At 39.4% G+C, this 13,519-nt stretch overlaps 1 non-coding gene across 1 annotated transcript; it reads left to right on the forward strand.

The window, feature by feature from the left end:
- Nucleotides 1–13,114: 13,114 nt before the first annotated feature.
- On the forward strand, nucleotides 13,115–13,277 carry LOC149991770 (U1 spliceosomal RNA). The gene has a single exon (XR_016508813.1). It is a non-coding gene; the product is annotated as a U1 spliceosomal RNA (small nuclear RNA).
- The last annotated feature ends 242 nt before the right edge of the window (nucleotides 13,278–13,519 follow it).

The raw sequence follows: 13,519 nt of genomic DNA on the forward strand, positions 1-13,519 counted from the left end.
GACTTTGTTTCAATAAAACTTTATGTATGGATGTCAGCATTTAAATTTAATCTAATTTTCACTTGTCATGAAACATTCTTCTCTGAACCTTTTTTTTAACTAGTTAAAATGCAAAAACCACTCTTAGCTCATGATCGGAAACAGGCAGTGGAAATTTGGGCACTTTGGACTACATTTGCGTGACAGGCTGTAGTTTGCCAGCCTCTGCTCTAGAGTGTGTGTGTGTGTGTGTGTGTGTGTGTACATATTAGAAATGTAGAGACGAATATGGACTTGAGAACTTGCGCAGTTCTGTAAAAGCTGGAGGCCAAATAGACGTGACATTCATGTGTGGGAGATTTCTTTCAGTCTTTCTGCAATTGTAGGGAAAGATAAAAAGAGCCAGTGCTCCTTGGTGATTCGGGACAGTGGTCAGTAACAGTAATCTATATTGTTATTTTTACATATGACTTACTGTGAAAGTAAATAGTGCTCTGGGATTGTTATCATCAGACAACTATATAAGCATTTAACATTTTATCCATGCTGTGATCTTTTTTTTCTCATTTAAAAACTTTTATTGTTGTGGAATTACAGTTGTCCCAATTTTTACCCCATTGCTCTCCCCTGCCCTGTCCATCCCCTCCCTCACTGCCACAGTCAATCCCTGCCCTGTTGTTCATGTCCATTTACTTACGAGTTTTACTGCACAGCATGGTGACAACAGTAATTTGGGATTTCAGGGAGATGGTACTAAATGCAGGCAGCTTGTGCGTGGAATGTCTCAAGTGAACTTTTATCATCAGGCCAGCCTCAAAGCAGACTTCTTTTATGAACATGTTCTTCTCTGGCTTGAAGGTATTCATGGCAGTGATGATAATAATAAGACTTGGCACTTATATGGTGTTTTCTCTTTTCAAAGTGCTTTTCCCTCACAAAAACCTAAAGGGTATGTTTTAAGTCCATCTCCTTTTCACAGCAATAGGAGCCACGATTTTTACCAACTCCAGAGAATTACGGTAGCCTTTTTGAAAACATGTACTTAGCTTGCTCACAGAAAATCCTGGCTATGACCAGTATTTTTTCTTCAAAAACTGTGAAGTTCATCTTTTAAATTGTCTTTTCTGTTCTTCCATTACACAACTTGCAATTAATTATATAAATGAAGGCTTATTCATCTAATCCAACAGTTGCACTGTATAACTTGAATTACTTGATTAGTTGTTAAGAGAAATACTGTATATCTGGTTAATCTGTATAATTATTTTACCATGGTGCAAAAATTTACTTAGTTCATATATAAAAAGCACTAGAGGAGTGAGGAGGAATTGGGTAAGAGCCTCCTCAGAGAGCTCCCGGCCTAGGGAGAGAGACGGACTTGGAGGATAGGTCCCATCTCTGTCCTTGGCAGCTGGCTCCTTCTGCTAATGCACTTCTAAGCACATAGGTGCCAGATCCTCAACAATAGGGCCTGTTCCAAGAATTACCTGGGATAATGTCCTGCTTTCTTGAAGTGGATTTCTGTTCTCCCTGGCACCAAAGCCATGCCACTATCCTCTCCTGGCCTTTTGGCTTTAACCATCTGCTTATATTTGACCTCTCTGGCTTCCGAGAACCAGCCTCCTATTCAACTCAGCTATACATCCTCCTTGGTTTCAGCTCTGTTGAAGCATCAGGGAAAGGGATTGCTGCATTAGTTCCTGATGCCAAGGATTGTGATGGCCTGGATGACCTCTGGCCTGGGGAGAAGGTTCTGGACATACACCACTAATAGGGATAATATAACTGAGTTGACAACTGCAACAAGAACACAGAGGAATGAGCCGAAGTTCCCTCGGTGGATATTGGTAACTGTTCCAACTTAATGACTTTTTCAGAGAATAAATGTCTTCACCCAAAATAGAGAAAATATAGGCAATAATCATGATTTTTGGCCTCTGATTCCAGATTCAAATATATAGGAAGTGATCTTTCCTGCATATATATAAGCAAGTAGAGTTCAAAATCTTGTAGTCTGTAGTTTGCTCTTCCATTAATAATTTCATCAAGCGCTACATTAAAGTTTTGAAATCTTGTGCTTTTAATATTTGAGTAGATGTCCATTCTCATTCTTCAAGGTCAGGAGGTTTCCTGCAACTGAAAAGCTGTGTTTTCTTCCATAGACACAGCCTACTTTTGATTAAGCTGAGTGGAGTGACCAAGCCAGTGAATAGAGCATCCAGAAGGATAATAACACTGAGGTGTTCTCTTTGTGGGACTACATCAATTCAAGCAGGAAAATCAATGCACCTGGGGGGAGAGTACAATACTATTCCAGCATCATTAATGCCCAGGAGGCAACAAAAATCACAGGGAGAGACATTCACTCAACTTGGTCCATGCAAAGAAACAACAGGAGAGGTGGTTAAGCTTGCCCGCAATCACTATGAAGATAATGTCCATTTGAGAAGCATTGCCACGTTTACTTTTAGTGACTACCTACTGAAAGAAAAGCCACATATTTAAAGTACTGTGGAATTTTAGTCTTTGCCATATTTGTTTTTATCACACTTACTTTGGAAGGAAAGCTAGCTAGTAATGTTTTCCTTGCTTTCTTGGTAACAAAGCTTGAGAGATGGCAAGTTCATGGAGGAGACAGTTGTGTCATTGAATCCAGAAATAGACTTGTTAAAGTGAAGGGTTCCACTCGGCTGCCCTGTCTACTGAGCTGTGCAATTTCTGTTACACAAATCCTTGACTTTGAAGGTATCCCTATTATTAAAACTACTAAACAAAAGGAACTTGAGCAAATATTGTCTCTATGGTGTGCCCCGTGTTAAATGTAAAATCAAGGACAAGCTTAGAAGAATTATGGAGGCTAATTCAGCCTCCCTCAGTATTGTGCAAAGTCCTCCAAAAAAAGGGAAATCCTCCTTATATTTCCCCTTGTAACAGTCAGCTATGCTACAATATTGGTAACAATAGACCTAAAATTCTGTGTCTTTTTAAAAAGTATATTTTTTGATTATGTTGTTACAGCAGTCCCAATTTTTTCCCTTTGCTGCCCTCCATCCAGTGTCCCCCTTCCCTCCAACAATCCCACCCCCCCTTAGTTCATGTCCATGGGTCATGCATATAAGTTCTTTGGCTTCACCCTTTCCTATATTATTCTTAACTCCCCCCTGTCTATTTTGTACCAACTGATTATGCTTCTTAGTCCCTGTACCATTTCTCCATTTCTCCCCCTCCCCTCTCCCAGCTGATAACCCTCCAAATGATCACCATACCTATGATTCTATTCCTATTCTGGTTTGCTTACTTGGATTTTGTTTTTATTTTTTAGATTCAGTTGTTGATAGTTGTGAGTTTGTTGTCATTTTACTGTTCATCGTTTTGATCTTCTTCTTCTTAAGTAAGTCCCTTTAACATTTCATGTAATAATGGCTTGGCGATGATGAACTCCTTTAGCTTTACCTTGTCTGGGAAGCACTTTATTTGCCCTTCCATTCTTAATGATACCTTTGCTGGATAGAGTAGTCTTGGTTGTAAGTCCTTGCTTTTCATCACATTGAATACTTCTTGCCAGTCCCTTCTTGCCTGCAAAGTTTCTTTTGAGAAATTAGCTGATAGTTTTATAGGCACCACTTTGTAGGTAACTCTCTGCTTTTCTCTTGCTGCTTTTAAGATTCTCTCTTTATCTTTTATCTCTGGCATTTTAATGATGATGTGTCTTGGTGTGGTCCTCCTTGGGTCTAGCTTGTTTGGGACTCTTTGTGCTTCCTAGACTTGTATGTCTATTTCCTTCAACAAATTAGAGAAGTTTTCCTTTATTATATTTTCACACAAGCTTTCGATTTCTTGTTCTTCCTCTTCTTCTGGCCGATATTGGCACATTTAAAGTTGTCCCAGAGGTTCCTAAGCCTCTCCTTATTTTTTTCAATTCTTGTTTCCTCATTCTATACTGGTTGGCTGTTTTTTTCTTCCTTATATTCCAAATCATTGATTTGAACCATGGTTTCCTTCCCATCACTATTGGTTTTGTGTAAATCTTCCTTCATTTCATTTAGCATAGCCTTCACTTCTTCCCTCATGCATTTGCCATACTTAAGCATATCTGTCAAGCCTGTGAGCATCTTTATCACCAGTGTTTTGAACTCTGCATCTGTTAGGTTGGCTGTCTCCTCCTCTGTTAGGTTGACTGTCTCCTGGTCACTTAGTTCTCCCACTGGAACCTTGATCCATTCCCTCTTTTGGGCCATACTTCTCTGTCTCCTCATCTTGACAGGCTCCTGTGTGTGTTTGCCTCTGTGCCTTAGGTAGAGCTGTCGCACCTGTTACATTCTAAGGGGTGGAGCATTAGGTATTCATTAGTATAGGTAACCCCTTCCAAGGAGATAAAGAGCGTTACTTCTGGGGATCTTGGATAACGCTTCGTCCAGTGCATGGTAGAACTGTTCTTTCTCTTTGGTGGTGGCTCAGAGGGTTGGGGCGTACGCGCTAAGAATGCTGACTGGGCCGAAAGTTGTTGACAATCGGAGGGTAAGTAATCTCTCTGTGCCTCCTGTGGGTGGCTCTATGGAGTTAACAAGCGTGTTCTTCACAGCGAACCCAACACCGTGCTGTCTTGGTTGGTCCGGAGACTTCCCTTGCCAGTAGAAGGTGTAGTTGGTTTCTCTGATAGTTCCGTTGTCGGCCAACCGGGTCTCCTGTAGAGCCGCAATGTCGATGTTTAGTCGTGCCAGTTCCCTGTCGATGACGGCGGTTTTCCTGGCACCATTGATCCACGGAAGGTCTGCAGTAAGTCCAGGACACATGGTCCTGATGTTCCAGCTAGCGAGGCGAAGAGCTGGAGGCTTCTTTCTTGTTGTTTGCTTGGAATTGCCTGGTGCGAGTGTTTTGTGGCCCACTTTTCGAGAGACGCCTCTCTGATCCCCACGCACCCAGTGGGGCAGGCGAGCCATGGCGAGACGGCACCTAATTGGCTGGGGGCTGCCCAGCTTGAGGCAGGCGGTAGCTGTCCAGTGAGGTGCGATGACCTCTCCCGCCGCTGCTGCCGCCTCCATCACCATACCTTATCCTCTCTGCCCCTCCTACCTGTCTGGATAAGTATTTCTTCTTTATATCTTTGTTTGTTGGACTTCCATGCTGCTCGATTTTCTGGAACTTCTGGTTGTCTCTAGTTTTGAGGTAGTTGTATTCCTTCTTAGGTGTGGAGGGAGGCACAGCATGTCTCTCTAGGCCTCCATCTTGGAATAATTCCAAATTCTGTGTCTTAAAACAAATCTGCATATTAGCCATACCTCACTTGGGCTAGGATGGACTCCAGGCTCAAGGTTTTAGCCTTTCGGTTGGATTGGGAGTCTGTTTCCACATCTCTGCATTGTGCTTGAACAGTGACTATCCAGAGCATATTTTTCATGGCAATCACAAGAAAGCAAGAGGCTGAGATCAGCCATGCAAGCAAGTGGAAAGCCTGTGCTTATATCACAGTTGTTATTGCCTCATTGGCCAAAAGAAGTCACATGGCTAAGCCCAAAGTCAAGAGGAAAATAAATACACTCAGCTCACCCTGAAGCCAGGGCAAATATGTGCATATGCAAGGAAGGAAATGAAGAACAATCATCCTTTGGTGTTGGTTTCCAGGACTGCCTGCAGATCCCAAAATCCACTGATGCTCAAGTCCCTTAGGGAGCCCCCCGTACCTGTGGGCTCCACATCTGCGGATATGGAGGGCCAGCTCTACTATGAGCAGTGCTAGCCCTTACCTCCACCCCCAAACAGAAGGTGTTTTCTCTGGTTGGAACTGGAGGCCTGCTATACTAATAGGGAGTGTTTCTTTTTTGCTCATGTAGGAAAAAACATGTAGCTGCCCACCTGACCAGCCTCATTCTGTCTATTAAGGTCAGTGGGGATTGACTGCTTTTATGGATGTTCATAAAGTTCCTCTGAGCTAGAGAGGGAACATTTTCTTTTTTAAAAAAATTTCATTGAATTTATTGGGGTGAGATTGGTTAATAAAATAGTTTTCACGTGTACAGTTCTTTAATACATCATCTATATGTTCTACTGTGTGTTCACCACCCCAAGCAGAGTCTCCTTCCATCACCATTTATCCTCCTTTACCCTCTTCTACTTCCCCCTACCCTCTTCTCCTCTGGTGATCACCACACTGTTGTCTGTGTCTATGAGTTTTGTTTTAATTTATTTGCTTAATCACTTAAACTTTTCACCTGGCACATCAGCCTCCCTTCCCTCTGACACCTATCAGTCTCTTCTTTATCTATGAGTTTGTCTCCATTTTGTTTGCTGGTTTATTTTCCATGTCTTCTAAAAAGCCTGGAGCTGTGCTGTCCAATATGATAGCCACTAGTCATTTGTAGCTATCTGAATTTAAATTTATTTAAAATGAAATCATATTTAAAATTCAGCTCCTCAATCATACTAACCACATTTAAGGAGCTCAGTAGTCACATGCGGTTTGTGGTACCACACTGAACAGTGAAGCTCTACCTTATTACCCTATTTATTGCCTTCATAGCACAAATCACACTTTAAAATCATCTCATATATTTGTATACCTGTTTACTTTCTTTATCTCCCCGTGGTAGACTTAATTTTGATCTCCTAGAGATGTATACAGCCTAATTCCCAGAACTTGTAAATGTTACTTTATGTGAAAAAAAAAAAAAAAGGAAGTCTGCAGATGTGATTAAGAATCTTGAGTTGGAGAGATTATACTGCATCCACCTAGATAACCTAGAATAATCACAAGGATCCCTATAAGAAAGAGGCAGAAGGGTCAGAGTCAGACAGAAGGTTATGTGATAATGGGAGCAGAGAGGAAGAGATTTGAAGATTAACAAATTCCTTGCTTTGAAGACAGAAGAAAAGGGACATGAGCCATAGCATGTAGGCAGCTTCTAGAAAGGGCAAGGAAACAGATTCTTACCTGGAGTCTCTGAAAGAAACAGAGCCCTGTGAACCAATTTTAGACTTCTGATGTCCATAACTGAGGGATAATAAGTTTGTGTTTTATAAACCACTAAGTCTGTGGTAATTTGTTACAGCGGCAATGGGAAACTAACCCATTCCCCCTTAGCATGTAAGATGTATGAGGGAATGACCTTGTCTGTTTCATTCACTATTATATTCACAGCATCAAGCATAATGCCTCTCAAAGGACATGTACTCCTATTTATTTGAGAACTAATGAGTATACGAATAAAAGGCTAACATAAGCTCTATAAAGTTCTTCTAATATAAGATACCTTTCCAATCATGTGCCACATATCCACAATCTTCACCACTGCAGGTCATCATTTTTTTTGCATGTTATTTTCAGAAAATCAGCACTGGGAGACATCTGATCAAAATAGAGACTATTGACTGAGCAGCCACCAAAATTAATTTATCAGTGAAATAGCAGAACAGATCCATGCAGAATGAAGAATAGGGAAGATTTCAAAACACAAGAGGGAGGGAAGGAAAGAGAAAAGAAGGAATAGGAAGACAGAATGAAAAGACCAAATGCTTTGTAATAGGCACATCAATAACAATTAGTATGTGTCATAAACTTTGTAACAGCAATTCACCTTTATATTCTTTCATCTCATTTAGACTTTGACTACTCGTGTTAAGTGAGCAGGCAGATATTATTCCCATCACTGTACAGAAACTGAGGCTCAGAGATGTTAATTGTCATGCTCATGGTACTGCAACTAGAAAGTGCCTCGTATTCAAATCTCATGACTTGAAACCTAGTTTTGTTTCCGCCACACAAGAAGTGACATCATGTACAAAAGAATTGTGAAAGCACTGGAAAAATCCACCCTTTCTGTTTCAAATTTAATTTAGCATTTTCTTGCTCAGTTGGAGTCAAGGTACCTGGCAAATTTTAAGTCCAAGACAAATGCAAAGAGAAGCAGGCCTCACACAGAATAGCTAAAATCACAGCTACAGAGTCCTTGTCTACAGAATCAAATGCACTCACATTTCAGAACTTAAGAGAAGCAGCCTGCATTGAAGAGCAGCTTGCCTGCAGCGGGATATTCAGAAGCAAAGAGGCATGATTGGGCTAAGCTAGGTGGTTATTACTAGGAGTCTCTCAGTCTGATGGTAGGTAGGGATAAATCCATATCAAAAGCACCCTCTGAGATATCAGGCACCTAAGCTGGAGGACTCAAATGGCTTAGCAATGTGACAGCTGGGACACCAGGGAGGGGGAGGGAGAGGGAGAGAGAAGGGACAGGAGGGAGAAAGAGAGGGAGAGAAACATCAATTGGTTGCCTCTAGCATGCCCCCAACCAGGGACCTGGCCCACAACCCAGGCACGTGCCCTGACTGGGAATTCAACCAGCAGCCTTTTAGTTTGCGGGATGATGCTCAACCCACTGAGCCAAACCAGTCAGGGGAGTCATAAATGTATTTTAACTGGAAAAAAACAGGTTTGTTTTTTTTTTATTCAAATCTCTAATTATAGTAACAAATTTATTTAAAACATATTAAAAGCTTCAATTAAAAACTGAATGGAAGTTCTTCTGCTTTAAGTTCCTTTCCCATATGGCTTTCAAAGAAATATATACAACTACACTATGTAAAGAAGAGCAAAGTCTCCAAGACAAATCCCATCTATTTTGTGTCAAATTGGTCAATCAGAAAAAAGTGAAAATGAGCTTAGCAGAGTTGCAAATAATTAAGAAGCTGGCTTTAGCTCTTTACTGAGCACCTCAGCTTTTGATCAACCTCATAAAAATTCAAAACTAAGCTTAGAAGTAGTAAAAACAATAATTCAAATAGAAAATATGACGCTTGATTCTATTTTTAGAGCCCCATGATAACCACAAATTTCTAATCTGTCAAACTGAGCAGGCAGTTTTTAGAATTATTTTTTAATGTCATCTTAAAAATAACATCTTAAACATGAAAATGAGAAAGCAGAGGATGTCAGTCAAGAAGAAGAACCATGAATAAAGACATTGCTTGGCATTCACCGATGTTGGCAGTTCTTTGCCTTTGAGCCAAAATTACCTTCAAAGATAAGACACAAAGCTGTAAAGTTACCCAGTAGACAAATGAAAATTCAGTATTTTATCCAATATTCTAATTTTATTATAAGTCGGTTTTAGCTTTATGTATGTCTACCAAGTGTGAATGATTCAGGACGCTTTGGCTAGAAGAAAAAAAATGATAAAGATTTATTCAAAGGCGTCCTAGGGTTTGCAAGCCAGAAAATCAACTAGGAAATACCCAGGGTGTTGAGGAGAGAGAAAAGCTGAGGGTTCTTCGAGTGAAAAGTACATTCTTGAGAAGAATGAGTCCTGCATTCTTAGCCCCTGACTTGGTCCAAGATGGTATTCCTCTAAATGGCTAGTGGTCCAGGTACTGCACGTCAGGTGTTCTGGATACTTCAACATTCTTTCCTTCGTTCTTCAGCAGGTAAGTGGAGCATTATCTGGAGGTTTGATGTATATCAGGCATTGATGCAGGGCTGGAAAGTTCAAAAGTTTAAATTTCCAGGCTAGTGAAATCTAGAATAGAATTGTTTCCTCATACTTTAACCTACTTGATTTCTCATAATTTAGCAACTTAACTATAGTGACTCCATTTTATTTCTTTATTCTATTCCTCAATATCAATTCAGTGAGTTAACATTATCAGTTGAATGGAAATGGTGCTAGAATAGTAGCAGTATGACTATGACATTCATGTGTCCCCAACCTATTATCTCACTATCAGTGGCAAGAATTGCTGCCCAAAGATTACTTCTGAACAAAGACATTTACACAGTTTCACTAACAACAACAAAAAAGTTAAACCACACCATATAGATCCAATCATAAAAGGGGTACTTTAAACAAATCGTGGCACACCTGCAAGACAAGAGGTTATGCAGCCATTAAAATTTTATGCAAAGAATAAGGAAGTGTGCTTTGATAGTTTTATGTAAAAATGCAGAGAAGTTACTCAGTTTCCCTGGGTCTCTCCTATGTATATAGTAGGTATACATGTCAAGAAATGTCTTGTTTGTTTTATTACTTTGGCTTTTTCTTACATGGGAGTCCTGGCCAAGAACCTAGAACAGCAGAGGGAAAATTATTTTTCCTCCCCCACAGTTTGGCAACTTATTAAGATACCATACTCTCCATCACCTGCAGATGGGTTCCTTGGAAACTGGAGGAAGCTGGCAAAGGGTAATACTTCTCACCTAGGTCAGCTCTCCTGAATTTCTCTCTATAGAACCCAGTTGAGAGAGGAAAGTAAAAATTTCACCTTCTCCCTTCCTGTGCAAATTCAGATTACCAGGAGAAAATACTTGTGTAGACTAGTTACTTGGGGATAGCTTGAAGTACTGGCAGGTACCAATGTTCCTTTGTGGAGCCCTCCCCCACCCAGCTGGCAGGCTCAGGCAGGTGCCAAATCTGTGCTCTCCACTAACCTGGGTATCACCATTGACCCAGCCCTGGGGATTCCCTGAGACACTCACCCACCCAACTTGCTAGCACTGCTTGAGCACCTTCCATTGACTCCTCCACACAAGCGGCCTGTCTGAGCTTGTGCTGCAGACTTTCCTAAAATTTCACAAAGGTCCACAAACCACAACCAAGTAGCGGCCAGCATCAGAATGCCTTGTATCTCTTGCTAAGTGGCCCCAAGCACAAGTGGTGACTGGTCTCAACTTGAATTGTAACTGCCACCAGGTAGCCCCAAGCCTGACATAAGTGGCAACCAGTCTTGATCTGGAATGTTGCAGCAGCTAATGCCCATCAATAGATGGATGGATAAGGAAGGTGTGATACATATATACAATGGAATATTGCTGAGCCATAAAAAAGAATTAAATCTTACCATTTGCGACAACATGGACGGACCTAGATTGTATTATGCTAAGTGAAATGTCAGACAGAGAAAGACAAATACCATAATGATTTCACTTATGTGTGAAATCTAAATAACAAAGTAAGTGTGGAATCTAAAACAACAAAATAAATGAACAAACAAAACATAAACGAACTCATAGAACAAATTGATGGCTTCCAGATAGGAGAAGGGTTGGTGGGAAGGGTGAAAAAGGTGAAGGGGATTAAGAAGTACAAGTGTCTAGTTATAATAATAGCTGTAGGGATGTAAAGTATAGCATAGGAAACATAGTCAATAATATTGTAATAACTATATATGGTGCCAGGTGGGTACTAGACTTATCAGGGGATCACTTCATAAGGTATATAAATGTCTAATCACTGTTGTACACCTGAACCTAATATAATATTGTGTATCAACTGTAACAGAAGAATAAGAACATAAACTATACTAGGAAGGTCAAAGACAAAAGCAGAAAAGTCAACTATAATCATAACATAGTATATCACAGAAATAGCCCAATTTCCTTGTCAATAATCATCTCTCATCAGATCTTTAACCATGGCCATATTAAAGTCTTATGTCATTTTCAGGCAATCATTGTTTTACTCTGATGCTTTTGCAAAAGTGCTTCATCTTCAGAGACATCTATCACCTTATCTGTGACTAATCTAGTGCCTGACATACACAGGCATATATTACTTTCTAGAGAGAAATATTTAGTAGCATTAATCTGCTCTTTCTTTCTTTATCTACGAGGAGTTTTCCCCTCTCTCGTTTGCTTTTATACCCTTATTACTCATACAAATTTAGATAATTTAGATATCACATGAAAGAATTAACTCTCTGACTACAACCACAGGGAAAATAGAAGCAGAATAGAATACAGCATATGGAAACATGAATTTTGTGTGAATAAAAAAAATGATATATGATTCCAAAGCTAATGATTAGGTTTGTTCAGAGATGTCATCACATAGGGAAGACCTTACCAGGAAGCAGACACAAGAAGATGAGTGGAATCAAACACCAGTTAATTAAAATGCTTCTGCACTGAGACCCACCAACTTATTTACATCCCTGCTTAATAATAACTAGAGTTTGTAAATCTTTAAGAGTTCTTATGTTATTTCTTTGATTCTCCCAACTCAGAAAGGCAAGCCAGTAACTATTATCCTAATTTTACAAATGACAAAACAAAGGCCTAGAGAGATTCAGTTATTTATCTAAAATTATACAACCAGGAAGTAATAAAAAGTCAGGTGTTCCAACTGAAAATTCCTTCACATTTTCAATATGCTGTATAATATCTGATTAGCCAAGAATAAATGTAGACCAATTTTTAGAAAATGTTATTAAAAGTTGTTCTAAAGCATACTTATATACTTGATTCAGGAAAAAGCGAGTTATGCTAAACGCATGTAAATCTTCTTGATTATATATATATATATATATATATATATATATAATCATGGTAAAAACAACAGCTCAGTTGGTTATTGTTACACTTGAGATTCATCTTAGTAAAGATATTAATTGCAAGGAACCATGGAGTGGAAAATGGGTGCTGAGTTTCCAGTGCAAGTGTACTTCTAAATATCAAAATGTTTGGTTTAACAACCTTTGAACACATTATAAGTAAAATTTTAAATAACATTCTAATTACACCAGAGAAGCCTGTAATATAAATAAAAATAGGCACACAGACCAACAGAATATAATTGAGAACCCAGAAATAAACCCATATGTATATGGGCATAATTTTCAACAAAGGAGCCAAAAACACACAATAGAGAAAGGAAAGCCTCTTCAGTAAATGGTACTGGGAAAATTGGAAAGCCACATGCAAAAAATGAAATTAGACTGCTAACGCCATACACAAAAACTAACTCAAAATGGATTAAAGACTTGAATGTAAGACCTGAAACTAATAAAATACATAGAAGAATACGTAGACACTATATTTATGGACCTTGGTCTCAGAGGAGTTTTTGTGAACTTGACCCTAAAGGCAAGGGAGGTAAAAGCAAAAATAAATGAATGGGACTACATCAAACTGAAAAGCTTCTGCACAGCAAAAAAAATATTTTTAAATGTGAATAATCCAATTATTTGGAAGGCTGAGTTTTTCTTGTATTGAGTTTTTCAAATGAGCTTCACAACAACAAATTCCATTCTTTTTACAATCTGATATGAATCTATTTTATAATCTAGAATCATCTGCAGTGAGAAAGATGGCACCAAAATTGGCAAAACAGTTGTACCTCACTGCTTAAAATTAATTTCAAATTAGCTCTCAAAACTTACCTGGCAGGGGAGATACCATGATCACGAAGGTGCTTTTCCCAGGGTGAGGCTTATCTGTTGCCCTCGAATGTGTTGACCCCTGCGATTTCCCCAAATGCGGGAAACTCAACTGCATAACTTGTGGTAGTGGGGGATTGCGTCCATGCTCTCCCCTGAGAAAAAAACCAATAATAACAATAATAAAATAAAATTAGCTCTCGAACTAGTTTTCATTAGCTACCCTAAATAAAATACCTATATGGCAAAGAAAATGCATACATATTCAGATATTGACGTACTTTGAAAGCCAAATCACCCGACTAATTTGAAAACTTACAGGATTCAAGAAGAATGAAAGCAGAGACACAATTCTAACATTAGATGAGTATTTGGAACATTAGTCTCTTTCATACCTGAG

Source organism: Furipterus horrens, unplaced genomic scaffold (assembly GCF_987537825.1).
Source record: "Furipterus horrens unplaced genomic scaffold, mFurHor1.1.pri manual_scaffold_17, whole genome shotgun sequence".
NCBI classification, from domain to species: domain Eukaryota; kingdom Metazoa; phylum Chordata; class Mammalia; order Chiroptera; family Furipteridae; genus Furipterus; species Furipterus horrens.